Raw genomic sequence first — 15911 nt, 5'->3', positions numbered from 1 at the left:
GGGTTTGAGTTAGTTGCAGGAAACAAAGAACCTGACTTACAAGTGGCTTAAGTCCGAAACATACTTCTCACTGGTCTATGAATTATTGCCTTAGTTGGCTGCTGGTGTTGATTCAACAGGGAGGTGACATCATGGTTAGCGACTTGGTGAGCTCTTGACCTCTCCCTGTGCCACGCAAGGTCCCAGGATAGCCGCTGGAGTTTCGTATATTCCGTCTGCATTCAGAGTAGGCAGAAGGGGGAAGAGGCACGGCTGCATGAAATATCGGGTAAACGGTGCTGGAGACCATGGGTCAAATGCAAAGGTTGGTTTAGTCTCTTCCTTACCAGGATTCAACAATGTGTGTGGGAAGACAACACGCTCCCCAGAGCCACAGCAGAAGGCCAGTGTCTCGAGACGAATGCAGACGACTCTCACAGGCCCTGTCCACCCCACCCCATGTCGGCTCTACCCCAGCCACTGTGTCACAGCTTTGCGAGGAGGTTGGGCTCACCGCAGCGCCAGGCAGGCTTACAGAAATGGGGCGTGCACATCTGAAGGAAGCAGGTTTGCGTCTGCTGTCCTTTCAGCAACATCCCTTTTCTGTTGGGAAGACAGATAAGTGTATCAGACAGGCTCCTGGACAACAAAGATGTCCTAGCAGAGGTCCAGGGCGGCTGGGAGGAGAGCACATCTGGTGGGTCTGGTGCAGAGCAGCGGAGGTGTGGCTGGATGTGACAGAGGGCTGTGTCTCTTTGACGATGACATTATCTGAGCTAGGGTGGGCTCTCAGCTCTGGTTCCAGATGGTTAGCATCCACCGCTGGCTGCCATCCAGTTGACAGAGTGCATTTTGTGATCACAAGCTACGTTTGGAAGAAGTTTAGAGAAAAGCAGAGGCAGACAGTTACGTGGGTGTCTCTGGGTCTTCCATAGCATTGTCTATGGGGCAGAGGCTTATATGTCTAACCTTTGTACCCTTGCCTGGCTGCTGGCACATGGGAGGCACCTCTTGACAATAGTGACACGCGCCTGGACAAACCCAATGTCTCCCCACCAGGCCCCTCTCCTCCCCATCTCCCAGCTTCCTTCCTACCACACTTTCCCTTCACACTCAGGTTAAACAGAAGATCTGGGGCCCAGCGTGGCACCTCGGCTCTTACTCTCTGCACGTTCCACAGCACTCGTGCCACTGACCCCACTCTCTTCCCGATTTTTGTTCCTTGAGGATCTTTTCAGGGACCTCTCCTCTAAATGTCTCTTTTCCTCTCAGCCCCGCCCCAGGCTCCAGCCTCTATCTTTCCCTTTCTGCACCCTCCCTGAGTCCCTCAGCCAAACCCACAGCTTGACCCTCTGCTTCTCTCTCCGCCCAGATCTCTCTGGCGTGGCAGGCTGTGGACACAGTCAGCCAAGCACAAGTCAGGCCTGGGAAGCAGGAGTGAGTTCTCTTCCTGGAGGTGTCCTCGGCTGGTGCAGGTGCAGATAGAGACAGGGGAATGTGGTAAGGGAACCTCTGGGGTTCGGCAGCATTCACAAGGCAGAACCTTGATGGAGCCATGGCTACGTGTGGTGTTACCACTTCTATTTGTACTGAGGACTGTAAATGCGATGGGGTGGGCATACCAGGGAGCAGATAGGAAAGATATTATCTTTTTTTTTTTTTTTATTGGGGATTCATTGAGGGTACAATAAGCCAGGTTACACTGATTGCAATTGTTAGCTAAAGTCCCTCTTGCAATCATGTCTTGCCCCCATAAAGTGTGACACACACCAAGGCCCAACCCACCTCCCTCCTTCCCTCTTTCTGTTCCCCCCCCATAACCATAATTGTCATTAATTGTCCTCATATCAAAATTGAGTACATAGGATTCATGCTTCTCCATTCTTGTGATGCTTTACTAAGAATAATGTCTTCCACGTCCATCCAGGTTAATACGAAGGATGTAAAGTCTCCATTTTTTTTAATGGCTGAATAGTATTCCATGGTATACATATACCACAGCTTGTTAATCCATTCCTGGGTTGGTAGGCATTTAGGCTGTTTCCACATTTTGACGATTGTAAATTGAGCTGCAATAAACAGTCTAGTATAAGTGTCCTTGTGATAAAAGGATTTCTTTCCTTCTGGGTAGATGCCCAGTAATGGGATTGCAGGATCAAATGGGAGGTCTAGCTTGAGTGCTTTGAGGTTTCTCCATACTTCCTTCCAGAAAGGTGGTACTAGTTTGCAGTCCCACCAGCAGTGTAAAAGTGTTCCCTTCTCTCCACATCCACGCCAGCATCTGCAGTTTTGAGATTTTGTGATGTGGGCCATTCTCACTGGGGTTAGATGATATCTCAGGGTTGTTTTGATTTGCATTTCTCTAATATATAGAGATGATGAACATTTTTTCATGTGTTTGTTAGCCATTCATCTGTCGTCTTTAGAGAAAGTTCTATTCATGTCTCTTGCCCATTGATATAAGGGATTGTTGGCTTTTTTCATGTGGATTAATTTGAGTTCTCTATAGATCCTAGTTATCAAGCTTTTGTCTGATTGAAAATATGCAAATATCCTTTCCCATTGTGTAGGTTGTCTCTTTGCTTTGGTTATTGTGTCCTTAGCTGTACAGAAGCTTTTCAGTTTAATGAAGTCCCATTTGTTTATTTTTGTTGTTGTTGCAATTGCCATGGCAGACTTCTTCATGAAGTCTTTCCACAGGCCAATATCTTCCAGTGTTTTTCCTATGCTTTCTTGGAGGGTTTTTATTGTTTCATGCCTTAAGTTTAAGTCCTTTATCCATCTTGAATCAATTTTTGTGAGTGGGGAAAGGTGTGGGTCCAGTTTCAGTCTTTTACATGTAGACATCCAGTTCTCCCAACACCATTTATTGAATAGGGAGTCTTTCCCCCAAGGTATGTTCTTGTTTGGTTTATCAAAGATCAGGTGGTTGTAAGATGTTAGTTTCATTTCTTGGTGTTCAATTCGATTCCAAGTGTCTATGTCTCTGTTTTTGTGCCAGTACCATGCTGTCTTGAGCACTATGGCTTTGTAGTACAGACTAAAATCTGGTATGCTGATGCCCCCAGCTTTATTTTTGTTACAGAGAACTGCCTTAGCTATACGGGTTTTTTTCCGGTTCCATACAAAATGCAGAATTATTTTTTCCAAATCTTGAAAGTACGATGTTGGTATTTTGATAGGAATGGCATTGAATAGGTAGATTGCTTTGGGAAGTATAGACATTTTAACAATGTTGATTCTTCCCATCCATGAGCATGGTATGTTCTTCCATTTGTTAATATCCTCTGCTATTTCCTTTCTGAGGATTTCATAGTTTTCTTTATAGAGGTCCTTCACCTCCTTCGTTAGGTATATTCCTAGGTATTTCATTTTCTTTGAGACTATGGTGAAGGGAGTTGTGTCCTTAATTAGCTTCTCATCTTGACTGTTATTGGTGTACACAAAGGCTACTGACTTGTGAACATTGATTTTATATCCTGAAACATTACTGTATTTTTTGATGACTTCTAGGAGTCTTGTGGTTGAGTCTTTGGGGTTCTCTAAGTATAAGATCATGTCGTCAGCAAAGAGGGAGAGTTTGACCTCCTCTGCTCCCATTTGGATTCCCTTTATTTCCTTGTCTTGCCTAATTGTATTGGCTAGAACTTCCAGCACTACGTTGAATAGTAAGGGTGACAGAGGACAACCTTGTCTGGTTCCAGTTCTAAGAGGAAAAGCTTTCAGTTTTACTCCGTTCAGTAAAATATTGGCTGTGGGTTTGTCATAGATAGCTTCAATCAGTTTTAGAAATGTGCCACCTATGCCTATACTCTTCAGTGTTCTAATTAGAAAAGGATGCTGGATTTTATCAAATGCTTTTTCTGCATCTATTGAGAGGATCATGTGATCTTTATTTTTGCCTCTGTTAATATGGTGGATAACGTTTATAGACTTGCGTATGTTAAACCAGCCTTGCATCCCTGGGATGAAGCCTACTTCATCATGATGAATGACTTTTTTGATGATAAGCTGTAATCTATTGGCTAGGATTTTGTTGAGAATTTTTGCGTCTATGTTCATGAGTGAGATTGGTCTGAAATTCTCCTTTTTGTTTGGGTCTTTTCCTGGTTTTGGTATCAGGGTGATGTTTGCTTCATAGAATGTGTTGGGGAAGATTCCTTCTTCCTCAATTTTTTGGAATAATTTCTGCAGTAGGAATAAGCTCTTCCTTGAAGGTTTGATAGAATTCTGGAGTGAAGCCATCTGGACCAGGGCATTTTTTGGTTGGAAGCTTTTTTATTGTTTCTTTGATCTCAGTGCTTGAAATTGGTCTGTTCAGGAGGTCTATTTCTTTTTTTTGTTTTTTTTTATTGTTGGGGATTCATTGAGGGTACAATAAGCCAGTTACACTGATTGCAATTGTTAGGTAAAGTCCCTCTTGCAATCATGTCTTGCCCCCATAAAATGTGACACACACTAAGGCCCCACCCGCCTCCCTCCATCCCTCTTTCTGCTTCCCCCCCCATAACCTTAATTGTCATTAATTGTCCTCATATCAAAATTGAGTACATAGGATTCATGCTTCTCCATTTTTGTGATGCTTTACTAAGAATAATGTCTTCCACTTCCATCCAGGTTAATATGAAGGATGTAAAGTCTCCATTTTTTTTAATGGCTGAATAGTATTCCATGGTATACATATACCACAGCTTGTTAATCCATTCCTGGGTTGGTGGGCATTTAAGCTGTTTCCACATTTTGGCAACGGTAAATTGAGCTGCAATAAACAGTCTAGTACAAGTGTCATTATGATAAAAGGATTTTTTTCCTTCTGGGTAGATGCCCAGTAATGGGATTGCAGGATCAAATGGGAGGTCTAGGTTGAGTGCTTTGAGGTTTCTCCATACTTCCTTCCAGAAAGGTTGTACTAGTTTGCAGTCCCACCAGCAGTGTAAAAGTGTTCCCTTCTCTCCACATCCACGCCAGCACCTGCAGTTTTGAGATTTTGTGATGTGGGCCATTCTCACTGGGGTTAGATGATATCTCAGGGTTGTTTTGATTTGCATTTCTCTAATATATAGAGATGATGAACATTTTTTCATGTGTTTGTTAGCCATTCATCTGTCGTCTTTAGAGAAAGTTCTATTCATGTCTCTTGCCCATTGATATAAGGGATTGTTGGCTTTTTTCATGTGGATTAATTTGAGTTCTCTATAGATCCTGGTTATCAAGCTTTTGTCTGATTGAAAATATGCAAATATCCTTTCCCATTGTGTAGGTTGTCTCTTTGCTTTGGTTATTGTGTCCTTAGCTGTACAGAAGCTTTTCAGTTTAATGAAGTCCCATTTGTTTATTTTTGTTGTTGTTGCCATTGTCATGGCAGTCTTCTTCATGAAGTCTTCCCCCAGGCCAATATCTTCCAGTGTTTTTCCTATGCTTTCTTGGAGGATTTTTATTGTTTCATGCCTTAAATTTAAGTCCTTTATCCATCTTGAATCAATTTTTGTGAGTGGGGAAAGGTGTGGGTCCAGTTTCAGTCTTTTACATGTAGACATCCAGTTCTCCCAACACCATTTATTGAATAGGGAGTCTTTCCCCCAACGTATGTTCTTGTTTGGTTTATCAAAGATTAGGTGGTTGTAAGATGTTAGTTTCATTTCTTGGTGTTCAATTCGATTCCAAGTGTCTATGTCTCTGTTTTTGTGCCAGTACCATGCTGTCTTGAGCACTATGGCTTTGTAGTACAGACTAAAATCTGGTATGCTGATGCCCCCAGCTTTATTTTTGTTACTAAGAACTGCCTTAGCTATACGGGGTTTTTTCCGGTTCCATACAAAATGCAGAATCATTTTTTCCAAATCTTGAAAGTACGATGTAGGTACTTTGATAGGAATGGCATTGAATAGGTAGATTGCTTTGGGAAGTATAGACATTTTAACAATGTTAATTCTTCCCATCCATGAGCATGGTATGTTCTTCCATTTGTTAATATCCTCTGCTATTTCCTTTCTGAGGATTTCATAGTTTTCTTTATAGAGGTCCTTCACCTCCTTCGTTAGGTATATTCCTAGGTGTTTCATTTTCTTTGAAACTATGGTGAAGGGAGTTGTGTCCTTAATTAGCTTCTCATCTTGACTGTTATTGGTGTACACAAAGGCTACTGACTTGTGAACATTGATTTTATATCCTGAAACATTACTGTATTTTTTGATGACTTCTAGGAGTCTTGTGGTTGAGTCTTTGGGGTTCTCTAAGTATAAGATCATGTCGTCAGCAAAGAGGGAGAGTTTGACCTCCTCTGCTCCCATTTGGATTCCCTTTATTTCCTTGTCTTGCCTAATTGTATTGGCTAGAACTTCCAGCACTATGTTGAATAGTAAAGGTGACAGAGGACAACCTTGTCTGGTTCCAGTTCTAAGAGGAAAAGCTTTCAGTTTTACTCCATTCAGTAAAATATTGGCTGTGGGTTTGTCATAGATAGCTTCAATCAGTTTTAGAAATGTGCCACCTATGCCTAAACTCTTCAGTGTTCTAATTAGAAAAGGATGCTGGATTTTATCAAATGCTTTTTCTGCATCTATTGAGAGGATCATGTGATCTTTATTTTTGCCTCTGTTAATATGGTGGATAACGTTTATGGACTTGCGTATGTTAAACCAGCCTTGCATCCCTAGGAGGTCTATTTCTTCCTGGCTGAGTCTAGGGAGAGGGTGTGATTCCAAATATTGATCCATTTCTTTCACATTGTCAAATTTCTGGGCATAGAGTTTCTGGTAGTATTCAGAGATGATCTCTTGTATCTCTGTGGGATCAGTTGTTATTTCCCCTTTATCATTTGTGATTGAGGTTATTACAGATTTTACTTTTCTATTCCTCATTAGTCTGGCCAATGGTTTATCTATTTTATTTTTTCAAAAAACCAACTCCTTGTTTCATTAATTTTCTGAATGATTCTTTTGTTTTCAATTTCATTGATCTCTGATTTGATTTTGGATATTTCTTTTCTTCTACTGAGTTTAGGCTTAGATTGTTCTTCTTTTTCCCATTCCATAAGATCTCTTGTGAGATTGTTGATGTGCTCTCTTTCTGTTTTTCGAATGTAGGCATCTAAAGCGATGAATTTTCCTCTCAAAACTGCTTTTGCAGTATCCCACAGGTTTTGGTAGCTTGTGTCTTCATTGTTGTTATGCTCAAGGAAGTTAATGATTTCCTGTTTTATTTCTTCCTTCACCCATCTGTTATTCAACAGAAGATTGTTTAATTTCCATGCCTTTGGGTGGGGTCGAGCATTTTTGTTAGAGTTGAGTTCCACCTTTAGTGCCTTATGGTCTGAGAAGATACAAGGTAAAATTTCAATTCTTTTGATTCTGTTGATATTTGTTTTGTGTCCCAGGATATGATCAATTTTGGAGAATGTTCCATGGGGTGATGAGAAGAATGTATATTCTTTATCTTTGGGGTGGAGTGTTCTATATGCGTCTATCAAGCACAGTTGTTCTAGGGTCTCATTTAAGTCTCTTATATCCTTGTTTAATTTCTGTTTAGAGGATCTGTCCAGCTCTGTAAGAGGAGTGTTAAGGTCCCCTATTATTATGGTATTATCAGATATCATATTGCTCAGACTGAGTAAGGTCTGTCTCAAGAATCTGGGAGCATTTAAATTGGGTGCATAGATATTTAGAATTGAAATGTCTTCTTGTTGTATTTTTCCCTTGACCAATATAAAGTGACCATCTTTGTCTTTTTTGACTTTAGTTGCTTTAAATCCACATGTATCTGAAAATAAGATTGCAACTCCTCTTTTCTTCTGAATTCCATTTAGCCTGAAAAATTGTCTTCCAACCCTTGACTTGGAGCTTTAATTTGTCTTTTGAAGCCAGATGTGTTTCTTGCAGACAGCAAATGGATGGCTTGTGTTTTTTAATCCAGTCAACCAATCTATGTCTCTTCAGTGGGGAATTCAAGCCATTAACATTTATTGAGATAATTGATAAGTGTAGTAGTATTCTATTCGTCTTATTTTGTGGGAGTCCATTGCTTAGTTTTATCTTTTGCATCAGTGTGGAGGTTTGGTTCTGTCCTTTAATTTCTGAGTTCTTACTTTGCTGCTGATCCATTGTGGTGGTCAGTGTGCAGAACAGGTTGAAGGATTTCCTGTAGAGCTGGTGTTGTTGTGGCGAATTTCCTCCATGTTTATCCGTTTAATTTCCTCCATGTTATATCCGTAAATGATTTGATTTCTCCGTCAATTTTGAAGCTTAGCTTAGCAGGGTACAGAATTCTGGGCTGAAAATTGTTCTGTTTAAGTAGATTAAAGGTAGATGACCATTGTCTTCTTGCTTGGAAAGTTTCATTAGAGAAGTCTGCGGTCAATCTGATGGATTTGCCCCTGTAGGTCAACTGGCGCTTACTCCTGGCAGCTTGCAGAATCTTTTCTTTTGTCTTGACTTTGGACAGGTTCATCACAATGTGTCTTGGAGAAGCTCGGTTAGAGTTGAGGCGACCTGGGGTCCGATTGCCCTCTGAAAGCAGTGTGTCAGAATCTTTGGTGAAATTTGGGAAATTTTCTTTTATAATATTCTCTAGTATGTCTTCCATTCCTCTGGGGCATTCTTCTTCCCCTTCTGGAATTCCTATAACTCGTATGTTGGAACGCTTCATAAAGTCCCATAATTCTGACAGTGAACGTTCTGCTTTCTCTCTCTTCTTATCTGCCTCTTTTACTATCTGAGTTATCTCAAAAACTTTGTCTTCTACCTCTGAAATTCTTTCTTCTGCATGGTCTAACCTGTTGCTAATACTTTCCATTGCATCTTTAAGTTCCCTAATTGACTGTTTCATTTCCTTCAGCTCTGCTATATCCTTTTTATATTCTTCATATCGTTCATCTCTGATTTGATTCTGTTTTTGGATTTCCTTTTGGTTATTTTCCACTTTATTAGCAGTTTCCTTCATTTTTTCCATCATTTCTTTCATTGTTTTCAACATGTGTATTCTAAATTCCCTTTCTGTCATTCCTAACATTTCTGTATAGGTGGAATCCTCTGCAGTAGCTACCTCATTGTCCCTTGGCGGGGTTGTTCTGGACTGGTTCTTCATGTTGCCTGGAGTTTTCTGCTGATTCTTCCTCATGAGTGATTTCTTTTATCTGTTTCCTTGCCCTAATTTTCCTTTCACTTCCTCTTGCTCTTTAAGTTCTTGTGCCTGTGGACTAAGGGTTACAGGACCAGAAGGGTGAGAAGGTTTAAGAGCAAAAAAGGGATGAAAGAAAGGAGGACCGAGTGATAAGAAAAAAAAAAAGAAAAATAGAGAAAGGAGAGGGGGTGGGTAAAAGGAATATTGACAAAAAGAAGAGAGGCACAGAAAGAGGGAGACAGAGCAATATAGGTATACAGTAGGGTACTTTGATACAACCTTAAAAAAAAGGCACCTTCTGGGGGTGCCCAGTTTGGTGGTTCCCTTGAGGTCAGCAGCTCTTTGCTAACCTGATCAGACACAGTACCCCACCTCCACCAAGTAGAGAGGAAAGACAAAAATGCTATAAATCAAACCAAAACAAGCAAACAGAACACTTTACGGGATAAAATTGGCTGGAAAAACCAAATAATAGCGGTAGAAACACTAACAAAAAATGAAGTTCTAATTATTGAAATAGGCAGCAATGGGAAATTATAATTAAACTAGAAAAATTGAGAAAGAAAAAGGATCTGTATGGAAAAGGTTGAATTTAAAAAACAAAACAACAATCAACAACATCAAAATAAACAAAAAAAACAACCAAACCAAAAAAAAAAACACAACCAAAAACAAAGCAGTATGTATATGTTATTGAATATTGTCTGGGCAACACGTGGTCTTCTGGGGTATGAGATGTTAATCACAGTTCTGATACCACTGGAGGCTGCTAGTTTCTCAAACCCCAGCAGGTAGACACCCTAAATCTCTCTTCAGCCCACTTAAAAGGCACTTTGAACTTGTTCACTTACTGAGCAGAAGCTTTCTCAGGGAAGTGCTTGTCGCTGGAATCACTGCTGAAGTGGCTATCCACTTACCCTGTGTGCCAAAACTGGTCTCCCTCTGCCCCTGAGGGTTAGGGCTGCAAGGCGGCTCAGACCCCGCCCTTAGGCTACTTGGTCGCTGGGTTACCAGCTCCCACCCAATTCCAGCTCTGCGACCCTGAGGGCGGAGCTTGCCTGGCAGATCGCTCACAATGTCTGCCTGTGACCCAGAGCCAAACACTATTAGCTCCGTCTGGCTCAGCGGCTCATACTGGGGCCCTAGACAAAGGCCAAAGTTCTCCGCACTCCCGCTCAGGCTCTCCCCAAGGCAGTTCAGCTGAGTGCCAAGTCCAAAGACACCAAAACGGTTCACAGGTAAGGCCTTTCTGGTTTGCAGTCTCGCTGCTACTGAACTTACAGTTGTGGGCGGGTTTAGACGGATTGAACACACGCAACCACTTGCCGGTTTTCCACTGTTTTAGTCCTCCTCTTGGGGTCTAGAAGTCTCTCGCTGACTCCTGTATCCTCTCAGGGGTGATGATAGGCAGATCCCACCAGCCAGAGATGCCTGGAGTCCTATATCCCCAGACTCACGGTGCCCAGATGCAAGGAAGCTGTTACTCGGCTGCCATCTTGCTCCGCCTCCGGAAAGATATTATCTTAATTTGTATCGCTTCATCCCCAGACCTCCATCCTGACCCTATGTTAAACAATGACTCATTTCCACAAGTTGCTAAATATTTTTAAAGACTATAGAAACTCTATAATAAATTGAATGCAAATCTGTCTGCAAAGGCCTGGGATGGCCTAATTAATGTGTGAAATTCCTCCGTTTACTCAAAAGCCAGTGGTGGCTTTCCAACCGGAGAGAAATCCCTAGTGAGGCCATTTCCTCCACCATGGTGTGAACCGAGCGTGTCAGAAGCATGACAGTTGTCTGCCTTCACTCGACAGATACAGGTTTTGTTTGAACCCTCAAGTTCAAGCTCAGACACCACTTGCCAAGGCCCTCTGGGTAGCTTTGGTAGGCCAAGGTCAGCTGCTGTGTCCTGGAGATTTTGCTCTGTGCCCTCTTTAGACATCAGAGTGAAAAGGCTTTACTCGAGGGATGAGCTTTGCAGAACCAAGGGCATCGCAAAGAAAAGAGAGACGCAGAGAGAAAATGCTGCTGTTGCTGCACGCACAGTCCTGATGAGATCTTGAGCTGGAAATGGAACAATTTTGTAATTCATGCAATTTCTGAAACAGACCCAACACAGCACTAAGTAGTAGTTGTCACAGAAACATAACAAATTCTTGTTACCCAGGCATAGCCTGTACACAAACTGCCCAGACTCTTCTCTACAGAAACGGCAGAATATTAAAGCTGGAAGGGGCTCTGACCATCCTGTAGCAGCTCCTTTGTTTAACGTTCAGGTCTACAACTTGCTCTTACAATGTTTTCTTACCCTTTTATTATCGTTCCTGATAACTGGTTCTTAACCTTCTTTCACGCAGAGCTTACAAATTCCTTGAGCACAGAGGCTGTGTGGCCTCTGCTGTGCTCAGAGGCCCAGCTCGTTGGCTCCGGTGTGAAGGAAACTTATGCAGAGGATGGCGTGGGTTCTGCAGTGCCTTTCAGGACAGCCCCACATAAGAAAGTTCCACAGGTACATTTATTCTGTGTGGTGGGATGGGCCTTACAGATGGACAACGCAAGCGGGGCAAGCTCTAATCACAGCTAACATGGCAACGTTACCTGGAGCCAGGCAGAAAATGAGTTTGCGGCCTTGTTAGATGGGAACAATCATGCGATGTGTGCATTGTCCTCACCTCTGGAAAGGGAAGTGAGAACAGGGGATTGGGGACTTTCAGCCCAGCGTTCATTCCGGTTTCCTCCATCAGCCTGGTTGGGTGAGGGACAGCCATCTGCACGAGCTACTCCCAGCTCTCAGCATGTTGTAAGTTTTTACCCATGTTTTATTTCTAGCAATTAAAAATGGAAATTTGGTTCACCAGGAATTTGAGGAACTCTGAATCATTAGCTTTTTCTTCACAGCTTTATGGAGCGCTCCTATCAGCAATGGCTGAAGGTTCCAAGTTCTCCCCAACCTCTCCAACATGTGGTGTTATCTGTCTTTTTGATGATAGCCATTCCAGTGGGTGTGTAATTAAAATAATCCAGCTTCAGAGCATTTCCATTACCTTAAAAAATTTCTTAATGCCCATTTACAGTAAATCCTGGCTCCCACCCCCAGCCCTAGGCAACCATTTCTCTGTTTCTGTAAAATGCCTTTGCTGAGCGCTTCATTAAAGTGGGACCACACATACAATGTACCTGGTCTCCTTCCCTTGGTGAATGTTTTTGATGTTCATCTGTGTTGTCGTCTGAATCTGTAGCTCTTTCCTTTTAGTTGTTGAAGATTATTCCATTGTATGGATTCACCACATTTTATTTATCCATTCTCCATCAACATGAACACTCACATCTACATCCTTACAGTCGACATATATTTTTTGTTTCTTTTGTAAAAATTTCTAGGGGTGGAATTGTTGAGTCACATAATAAATTTATGTTTAACTTTTTAAGAAATGCCAAACTGTCTTGCAAATTAGCTGTATCCCTTACAACCCTATCAGCAATGCCTGAAGGTTCTAATTTCTCCACATCCTTGTCAACAGGTGGCATTAGACATTTTCATCCTATCCATTCCAGGACGCGATGGTCTCTCACTGCCATGTAATCTGTGTTACCCCAATGACTAACATCATTTCACATTCTTATTTCCATTCCTATGTCTTCTTTGCTGAAATGTGTATTCATATCTTTTGCCTATTTTTAAAAATTGGGCTATTATTATTGAGTTGTAAGAGTTCTTTATAAATTCTGGATACAAGTCCGATATATGATTTTTAAATGTTTTCTCTCAGTATGTCTTTTCATTTTCTTTATTTTGCAGTTTTTGGCCAGGGCCAGGTTTGAACCTACCACCTCCGGTATATGGGGCCAGCACCCTACTCCTTGAGCCATAGGCACCGTCTTTTCATTTTCTTAATCTTTGGAAGCACAAAAGTTTTTCATTTTGATAAGGTCCAACTTACCAATTATTTCTTTTGTGTATCATGTTTTTAATATCAACTATTATATTAAGCCAAAAAAGAAAGTTTATATAAATATAATATTTAATATTATAATGTACATGACATATAATTTTACATGACAATATTACATGAAATATGTTAGGAGGAAAAATTAGTATCAAAGCTTTCTCCATAGCTCTCCTGGGCCCCTTTGTATTTTGAATAGAAGTAACAGCAGTTCTCTGTCATAAACTACTGCAATGTTTTTTTTTGTTTGTTTGTTTTTCACTATATAACTTTTATTCAACACTGTTCTGGAGATCCAATTAAATAAAATAAGATTAAACAATAATTACAATACTTGAGTAGTATGAGTCTAACCTCTCATTAGTTGTAGATGCTAATTTTGTATATGTAGAACATTTTGGAAAATCTACAAAGTATTCCAACTGATAAGAGAGGTTAATAAGGTTGCTAGAAATAAGATCAATCTAAAAATTAATTATTCTTCTTACATTACTATAATAAGCAATCAGAAAATGTAACATGAAATAATGTCCTCCACAAAATAACAGTAAAAGCTTTAATGTACTTAGAAATAAATCTAACTAAAGATGTTCAGGGGGATTAATGGAAATGTTAAGTTTTTGAAGGTCACAGTGAAAGAAATCCACAGCAGGTCCCGGGGCACCGGAGCCCTGGACTAACACCTGGGCCTCAACACCAGCAGGAGCGCATTTCCTAAACCAAGTCTCATTTCATTGTATTCAGCTGAGCAAACACCAGCACATAGAGGCTCTCCTCTGCCTTGTTGATTTCCTTCCTGCCCCAGGCTTCCTGTTTGTGTTTTCCTCATTTTCCTTTGTGTGTGTGCGGGGGAGGGGGGGGGCATGTCCTGCCTCTGCCCAGCCCTGGCCATGTGGATCAGAGACTCTCACATCCCCAGACAAGTAACTGGTTTCTCATCAGGCTGCTAGATTTGCTGCCTTTTCATTGCGCTGACAGGAGGTCCGTGCCGCCTTTGCTGGGCAGGGAGCGTTGAAAGCGAAGGCACTGGGAATGTCTTGCTCTGCATCTCTGAGGGGGCCTCCTGGTTAGGGCCCCGCATACTGAGCATGGAAGTCTGAGTCCAGGGAACAGGCAGGCTGGAGTCTAGTGAGGTTGGTGCAGAACCACAGGATCCAGGGGTTCAGGGGCCCTCCGTGCCCGCGGGTTCTGCATCTTCAGGCTCAAACAACCTGGGATAAAACAGTAACAAGTAACAACACAATAATCAAAAATAATTCAGATTTTACAAAGCCTAACAACTGTTTACATAGCATTCACTTTGCAATTCGTATTACAAGTAATCTGGACATGATTTAAAGGACAGGGAAGATGCACATAGGTTAAAGGCATGTGCCTCACCATTTTATATAAAGGGCTTGAGCACACACAGTCTGGGAGGGTCCTGGCACCCATCCCCCTGAGGATACTGAGGGACAACTGTATACAAAAGAGCATGTGATTAGTCCTGCTGGTGAAGTGCAGTGAGGAGGGTGGAGGCAGTGAACCTGACCTGGAGTAAGGACACACTATCCTCTGAAGGGATATGAAGGAAAAAAGGGCGTGGCTACACAAAAGCTTGTTGTCCGGGTGGGGTAAAAAATAGGAAGAGCTCACCTGAAGGAAGTAGGAGATGAGGTCATGTGAAGAGTTCCAGGCAGGAACTGGAGCAGTGAGTTTTGTAATTATCAGTGAGGGAGATGGAGACTCCAGAGCCAAGGGTTAGAGAGAAGCTCCGAGAAAGAGCCCAGTAGGACACGCCACAGGATGGGACGGCTCGGTGGCTTCCTCCAGTGACACTTGACAGCTGGGACTTAGGAAAAATGAGACAATGGGTTGACAAAGGTCTGAGGTTTCCTAGGGAGGGGGAAAGGCTGACCCAAGGTGGGAGGTGTGGCCCCTGTGACTGATCCTGCCCTTCAGGGTGGGAGGGAGGGGAAGGGAGCCTGCAGTTCTCCAACTTCTGTGTGCGTAGGATCACCTGGGGATCTTTTACACATTCCAAAGCCCAAGCCACGTCCCAGGTGGATTTAATCACAGTCCCTGGGGGTGGGGCACAGGCCCAGGCATTGGTACTCTTAGAAGTTCCCCACGTGATTCTACCATGAAGACAAGCTTGGAAAATGCTGGGCACAGATGTTCGGACTGTGCTTCTCAAAGTGTGGTTCCCAGTGTCACCTGGGAACTTGTTAGAAATGTAAATTCTTAAGCTCCACTCCAGACCTACCGAATCCAAAATTCTGAGAGCAGCGTTCAGAAATCTGTGTTTTAACAAGCCCTGCACATGATTCTGATGCCTGTCCGAGTTTGATGGTCACTAAGGAGGGAAAGAAGGAGTTGTGTCCTGGGGACTGCCCTGACAGCAGGTGTAGTGCGGAAGGCAGGCCCGGGTCCCTGGATGGCGTGTAGCTTCAGCTCAGGGCCAGCTCGGCTGCGAGCCCTGAAAGGCCAGGGAATTTGGGCATTCATCAGCGTGTTGGACAGTCACCCCAGATGTGTGTAATATCTCAGAATTACGTCAGGATTGGGGGACGGCATCTCGATCTACAGCACTGATGAGAGGTGGAAGGCGCAGCAGCAGCAGCAGCAGCGTCACTGGGCGCCTTGCACGCGGTGGAGCTCAGCGCAGGGAGCCGGTGAGTCCCAGCGCAGCCCTGCCTCAGCACAGAGGGCAGCGAGGCCACTGCACCTCGGGCAGGGGAGGCGTCAGCTAACAGTGCTGGAAAGGAGACAGTGCTGGATCCATGGTCTGTAGGATGCTGGCTTTAGAGGGAGTGGTGGGAGGGGAGAGGGTTTGGGGGAGAGGGGGAGAGTGGGAGAGTGGGCGGCCACAGAAGAGGGGCATAG

At 42.8% G+C, this 15911-nt stretch overlaps 1 long non-coding RNA gene across 2 annotated transcripts in view; it reads left to right on the top strand.

The window, feature by feature from the left end:
- The window catches only part of LOC128587451 (uncharacterized), a 53465-nt gene extending 40144 nt beyond the window's left edge, over window positions 1-13321 (top strand). For both annotated transcript variants that reach the window (XR_008380598.1, XR_008380597.1), the window contains 2 exons: window positions 11457-11608; window positions 12899-13321. This is a non-coding gene — a long non-coding RNA (uncharacterized LOC128587451). The remainder of the gene's footprint in view (window positions 1-11456; window positions 11609-12898) is intronic.
- The last annotated feature ends 2590 nt before the right edge of the window (window positions 13322-15911 follow it).

Source organism: Nycticebus coucang, chromosome 6 (genome assembly GCF_027406575.1).
Source record: "Nycticebus coucang isolate mNycCou1 chromosome 6, mNycCou1.pri, whole genome shotgun sequence".
NCBI classification, from domain to species: Eukaryota; Metazoa; Chordata; class Mammalia; order Primates; family Lorisidae; genus Nycticebus; species Nycticebus coucang.
The sequence above is the reverse complement of the archived record's forward strand: the minus strand, read 5'-3'. Positions and strand labels throughout refer to the sequence as shown.